The sequence below is a fragment of the Zingiber officinale genome, chromosome 7B (genome assembly GCF_018446385.1).
Source record: "Zingiber officinale cultivar Zhangliang chromosome 7B, Zo_v1.1, whole genome shotgun sequence".
NCBI classification, from domain to species: Eukaryota; Viridiplantae; Streptophyta; class Magnoliopsida; order Zingiberales; family Zingiberaceae; genus Zingiber; species Zingiber officinale.
The window spans coordinates 16,007,850-16,015,227 of NC_055999.1; positions in this window are offsets into that span (position 1 = coordinate 16,007,850).

Consider the following 7,378-nt stretch of genomic DNA (forward strand, 5'->3'; position numbering starts at 1 on the left):
GAGCTCGACGGTCTTCCGCTCGGAGGGTTTATAGTCGCCGGCTCGACTCTCGATTTTTAACGTCGGAGCTCGACGGCCTTCCGCTCGGAGGGTTTATAGTCGCCGGCTCGACTCTCGATTTTTAACGTCGGAGCTCGACGGTCTTCCGCTCAGAGGGTTTATAGTCACCGGCTCGACTCTCGATTTTTAACGTCGGAGCTCGACAGTCTTCCGCTCGGAGGGTTTATAGTAGCCGGCTCGACTCTCGATTTTTAACGTCGGAACTCGACGGTCTTCCGCTTGGAGGGTTTATAGTCGCCGGCTCGACTCTCGATTTTTAACGTCGGAGCTCGACGGCCTTTAAGGCTAATTTCTACACTGCCGTTCGGCGAAGATTGCCAAATGCGTTTCTTATCATTTTGCTTCCTGGATTGAAAGAACATAGGTGACCAAGAGATACACAAAATGAATTACATCAGCGCACCTCTCACCCAGCTCGGTACGGCTGGAGATGATTTGCGCTCCATGGTCGATCCAACCGCCGCCCGTCTTCATCTTCCAAATAATAAGCACCCGAGCGGAGCTTTTCAATGATCTTGAAGGGACCCGCCCAAGGAGCCTCCAGCTTGCCAACGTCCCCGACCGGCTTACTTTCTTCCACACTAGGTCGCCGACCTGGAACGCTCTGGGGATCACGCGCCGGTTGTAATTCTGCTTCATCCTTTGCCGGTATGCCATCATCCGGACGGACACCTTGGCTTGTTCTTCATCGATTAAGTCCAGCTCCATGTTCCTCCGCTCGACATTGTCATCATTATAGTTCTGGATCCGGACGGACTCTACGCCAACTTCAACTGGGATAACCGCTTCGCCGCCGTACACTAAATGGAATGGCGTGACGCTCGTTCCTTCCTTTGGAGTCATGCGGATAGCCCATAAGACGCCTGACAGCTCGTCCACCCAACTTCCTCCTATGTGGTCAAGTCGAGCTCGAAGAATTCTGAGTATTTCTCTGTTGGTTACTTCCGCTTGACCGTTGCTTTGAGGATACGCCACGGAAGTAAAGTGTTGTTCAATGCCATAACTTTTGCACCATTCTTCGAGCTGCTTCCCGACGAACTGTCGTCCGTTATCAGATATGAGTCGGCGCGGAATGCCGAACCGACAGATTATATGCTGCCAGATAAACTTTTTGACCATCTGCTCGGTGATTTTGGCCAGTGGCTCGGCCTCCACCCATTTGGAGAAGTAGTCGACCGCCATCAGTAGAAACTTCCGCTGACCGGTCGCCATAGGGAATGGACCCACGATATCCATTCCCCATTGATCGAACGGACAGGATACCGCAGACGCTTTCATCTCCTCTGCCGGTCGGTGGGAGAAGTTGTGGTACTTCTGGCAGGAAAGGCACGTCGCGACGGTCCGAGGGGCGTCTGCTTGCAGTGTTGGCCAGAAGTACCTGGCCAGCAGGATCTTCCTAGCCAACGATCGGCCGCTCGGATGTCCCCCGCACGATCCTTGGTGCACTTCATGGAGGATGTACTCCGCATCCTCCGAGCTCACACACTTCCACAGTGGGCGGGAGAAAGCCTTCTTGTAGAGTTGGTCTCCAATGAGTGTGAACCGATCGGCTCTCCTCCTCAATAGCTGGGCTGCCTCCCGATCGGAAGGTGTTGCACCCGAGCGGAGAAACTTCATGATGGTTGTCCTTCAGTCGCTCGGAAACGCGATGCATTGCATCCGGTCGACGTGCGCCACCAAAGATACTTGTTCAATTGGCTGTTGAATGACGACCGGTGATATTGAACTTGCAAGCATTGGCTAACTCGTCTGCTGCCTGGTTTTCCGCTCGGGGTATCTTCTGGATAATGACCTCTCTGAAGTGGGCCTTGAGCTTTTCAAAGGCCTCAGCGTAGAGCTTGAGCCGAGCGTTGTTAATCTCAAAAGTGCCCGAGAGCTGCTGAGCGGCCAACTGGGAGTCCGAATGGAGTATCACCCGACCATCCCCAACATGCCGGGCGGCTTGCAAGCCAGCTATGAGCGCCTCATACTCCGCTTCATTATTGGTGGCTTTGTAGTCCAGCCGGACGGATAGGTGCATCCTTTCTTCTTGGGGGGAGAGTAATAATACATCAATCCCGCTCCCGAGCCGAGTGGACGATCCATCCACAAATATTTTCCACATGGCTTCGAGCTCGAGATTTTGCACTTCAGTAACAAAATCTGCTAAGGACTGCGCCTTTATTGCCGAACAGGGTTGAAACTAGATGTCAAATTCACTCAACTCCGTTGTCCATTTGATGAGCCGGCCGGACGCTTCTGGGTTCAACAGCACTCTTCCCAATGGGCTATTTGTCCGGACTATGATGGTATGTGCTAGGAAGTAAGGGTGAAGTCTCCGAGCGGCGAGGACCAAAGCGAAAGCCAGCTTCTCGAGCCCAATGTAGCGAGATTCAGCGTCTTTTAAAATATGGCTCAAGAAGTACACGGGTTATTCTTCTCCACTCGTCCTCACTAATGCAGAGCCTACTGCTTGCTCGGTTGAAGATAAGTAAATACAGAGCGGCTCACCCATAGCTGGCTTGGCTAGCACGGGGCAAAGAGTTCAGGTATGTCTTCAGCTCTTCAAACGCCCGATCGCACTCCTCGTCCCAATGGAACTTAGCAGCTTTGCGTAGAATATTGAAAAAAGGGAGACTCCGATCGGCGGTCTTCGAGATGAATCTTGACAACGCAGTTATTCGACCGGTCAGGCGCTGTACTTCCCTTAGATTTCTTGGGGGTGGTATATCTTGCAACGCTTTCATCTTGCTGGAATTTGCCTCAATGCCCCGCTCGGTCACTATATAGCCTAAGAAACGCCCGCCTTTTGCTCCGAACAGACACTTCTGAGGATTCAGCTTAACTCCATACTTCCTCAGCGTTCGGAAGGTCTCCTCCATGTCTTTAAAAAGATCAGCCGCTCGAACGGACTTGATGAGAATATCATCCACGTACACTTCCAAATTACGTCCGATCTGCTCCTTGAACACTTTGTTCATCAATCGCTGGTAGGTTGCCCCCGCGTTTTTCAGTCCGAACGACATCACATTGTAGCAGTAAGTGCCGTCGGCTGTAACGAAGCTGACCTTCTCTTGATCTTCTCAGGCGAGCGGCACTTGATGGTAGCCCTGATAGGCGTCAAGCATGCATATCAAGTCGCAGCCGGTTGTGGAGTCCACCAGTTGATCGATCCGGGGTAGAGGATAAAAATCTTTCGGGCATGCTTTGTTGAGATCCCGGAAATCGATGCAAATCCTCCACTTGTTGCCCTGCTTGGAGACTAGTACTACGTTCGCCAGCCAGCTCGGGAACTGGACCTCGCGTATGTGGCCGGCCTCCAGGAGCTTCTCGACCTCCGCTCGGATGATGACATTTTGTTCGGCGCTGAAGTCCCTCTTCCTTTGCTTCACCGACCGAGCGTCCGGTCGGACGTGGAGCTCGTGCTGCGCTATACTTGGCGGAATTCCAGGCAGCTCATGCGTCGACCAAACGAAGACATCACAATTTCTTTGGAGACATTTGACCACTTCCTTTTTCTTGCTTGCCTCCAAATCGGCTGTAATGAATGTGGTGGGCTCCGATCGGGTCGGGTGAATCTGCACTTCCTCTTTTTCTTCATAAATAAAGGAGGGTGGTTTTTCGGTTATGGCGTTCACCTCAATCCGTGGCGTCTTCCAAGCGGAATTAGCTTCAGCTCAGACCATCTCGACGTAACATCGCCGAGCTGCCAGCTGGTCTCCTCGTACTTCTCTCACTTTATCTTCCACCGGGAACTTGATTTCTGGTGGAAGGTGGAGACGGCCGCTCGGAACTCGCTGAGCGCCGGTCGCCCCAAGATGACATTGTATGCAGAGGGAGAGTCGACCACGACGAAGTTGGCAGTCCGCGTCCTTCTGAGCGGCTCCTCTCCCAATGAAATAGCCGGTCGGACAGGACCGGCAGAACTTCATTGCCCGTGAACCCGTAGAGGGGGGTCATCATGGGCAGCAGCTCGACTCGATCAATTTGCAGTTGGTCGAAGGCATTTTTGAATATAATATTGACCGAGCTTCCTGTATCGATGAAAACGCGGTGAATAGTATATTTAGCTATTACCGCTTTGATGAGGAGAGCGTCGTCATGTGGCACTTCGACTCCCTCCAAGTACCTGGGTCCGAAACTGATTTCGGGCCCGTTCGCCCGTTCTTGGCTGCAGCCGACCGCATGGATTTGGAGCTGCTTGACACTTGCCTTCCGTGCTCTGTTGGAGTCACCTCCGATTGGCCCGCCAGCGATGATGTTGATTTCGCTGCGGGACGTGTTGCTTCTATTTTCTTCTTCTCGAGCGGACGGCCTAGGCCGCTCCCTAGACACCCGGGGATAGTCCTCGTGCCTCTGAAGATGATGCCGCTCGGGAGACTGTCGCCTGTCGGATATACGTCGATCGGCTTCATGGTGTTTCTGTCGCCTGTCGGATGATGGTGAACGACGACGGCTACTCCGAGGAGCGGGGTGGGCGATCAGGGGAAGGCTCCGGCAATCTCTTGTGTTATGCGTGTCAGTCGGGTGGAACGAGCAAAACATAGGGGTCCATACCTTCTTCTTTGGTTTGGGCCGCTCGGCAGCTACCTCTTGGATTGCTTGGGACCTCACGTGGTGAGGGCGGACTGCTTCGGCCCTTGGTCCTCGGGGCGGCTCCTGGCGACTGACAGGCTTCCGCTCGGCAGGGGCTAGCCGCTCAGTTGGAACTTCTTTTCTTCGGGCCGCCTGAGCTTTTTCCACATTAATGTACTCGTTGGCCCGGTGTAACATATGATCGTAGTCTCGGGGCGGCTTCCGAATGAGTGACCGGAAGAAATCACCGTCCACGAGGCTTTGCGTGAACGCATCATCATCGTTTCTGAGGTGACCGTTGGAATATCCATGGCCACTCGGTTGAATCGTTGGATGTATGCTCTGAGCGACTCCCTGGGTTCTTGCTTGATGGCAAATAAACTGACACTGGTCTTCTGATAACGCCGACTGCTTGCAAAATGGTGGAGGAAAGCCGTGCGGAACTCCTTAAAACTAATGATGGATCCGTCCGGCAGCCTTCGGAACCATCGTTGCGCCGATCCCGAGAGGGTGGTAAGAAGCACCCGACACTTTACTCTATATGTGTATTGATGTAGGGTAGCTGTGTTGTCGAATTTACTCAGATGATCGTTCGGGTCGGTGGTTCCGTTGTACTCGCCGATCGCCGAGGGCACATAGTGCTTTGGTAGAGGGTCCCGCAGGATGACCTCTGAAAATTGCCGGTTGATCCGCTCGGGAGAGGCGTCCGTTCGGGGGGCCTTGCCTTTTCTGTTGTCTGGCAGAGGCGCCTCGTCGGACGAAGATCCTCGATCACGGTTAATTGTTGCGGCTTCAGGAGGCGTACGAAATAGGGCCTGATGGAATGGAACCATGGCTGGTGGTACTTCCGCTCGGCCTCCTGACGCGGACGTCGCTTGTTGCTCGATCCGCTCGGCTTGTGCCTTCTGTTTTTGTTGTTCCACAAGTTTAGCTGCTCTTGCCTCGATCAGAGCGTCGAGCTCCTCCGTGGAGAGCATCACCGTATGCGGTCGTCCAGCTTTGTCCATTGCTTCCGCTCGGATGCAGGTGCGTTCCCACAGACAGCGCCAATTTGATCCTGTCCGAACGCTGAATCAACGAACGCTGGGCACGTGGCGCTTTCCGAACTGATGACGTGGATCTCCGGCCGGTCGTAGGGATCTCCGGCGAACCTGCAAGGAAGTCGGGCTGGGAAGGGGTTCCCGACGACGACCCTCCGACGCTCAAGTCAGGCAAGAGGAAATTATGAAGTGGCTCCGAAGATGCGAAAATGCGTGATCGCGTACCTTTGTCGAAGTATGAGGGCTCTTATATAGAGTTGTGGGGAAGCTTGTGCACACTTATCGAGGTGTACACGTGTCGTTTCCCATACTGTAGTATGGGATTGTCAGAGGAACATGCCTGGCACCATACTGCTACAGTCTGGTCACCTTTCCGATGGGACAGCAGAACCTTCCGTTGTACGATTCTGCGTATGGCCTGGTCGTCGAACATGCCCGCTGTCAGAAAAAGAAGGTTCCCAATGTTCCCTCTGTCTTTGTCTTCTTTTTCCCCGAGCCGAGTATCCATCCGCTCGGCAAGCATCGATTCGACCGGACGTAGGCATCGGTCCGACCGGGTACTTGGCTCCCACGGTTCCTTTACAATATCGATGCTTCAAGTCTCGGCCGAGCGAGCTACCTGCTCGGCCAGGCGACTCTATTCACCATGAGCGTCGGAGACCCGACTCCCCATCGGGTTGCCTTTGCTTCTGCTTAGACCCCCGTTCGGCCAGCCGGCCCCCCTTTTTCGATCGGCCATTTGACCTTTAATCTCCACGTGGCGTTGACTTTCCTTAAAGGGGGTCCCATGTTCTCACCTCCGGATCACTGTCTTTGAAAAAAGAAAAAGTAAAAAAATAATATGAAAATATATATCAAAAGGAAAAAAAAAAAGTGTAAAAGGAAAAGGAAAAGGAAAAAGAAAAAAGAAAAATAGTAATTAAATATTCATATAAGATGAACCTGAGATAATACCATCTGGTGAATGTTGGAGAAGACCGAAGTAAAGAACTAAACGATTGAAGTACAGATTTAAATTTTAATGATAATTAATTATTGAATTTAAATATACCTATATTAAATTTTTTAGTTGGAGGGCTAAGCCCAACCGAGCCCCTAATGGTACACCCCTCCTACAAATACAACACGAGATCGGAAGTGCACATTTTACGCGAGTTGAATTGATACAGTAGCAACTTGCTAGTGCTAAAAATATACAGGAACCACAAATTATAGTCCCTCTCGTCGGTTTCAACTTCATGAATAATCACCCTGTACAAATGGTCCCTTAGCAGATACATGACCTCTTGAAAGGATTTTTTTTTTTTTTTTATTCTATTTATCTTCTTTGTCTAGCACCATCTCAAGCACACAACAAATTCTGCATATAAGCATAATCTAAATTCTAAGTTTGACGGGCTCTAAACTTATTTTTTTAATATCATAGATGCATATTAAAATTTAAATTTCATTAAAAACAGTAGTTTTATATTTGCAATTTAGAGAAATGCATGCCACTTAATGTATAATATTACTTTTAAAATCAAAATATATAAGTGATTTTGAATTGTTTTAAAAATCATCAATTTTGACTAATTGTACTGTAAATTTATTTATCATTCTAAAACGGCATTTATACATTCTAAAATGTGAGAAAAGTGTGATAAAAGAAAGGGAAAAATAAAATAAAATTAAAGAATTCTCAAAACAATTTAAAATAGTTCAAATTAATGGAAAGATTTATG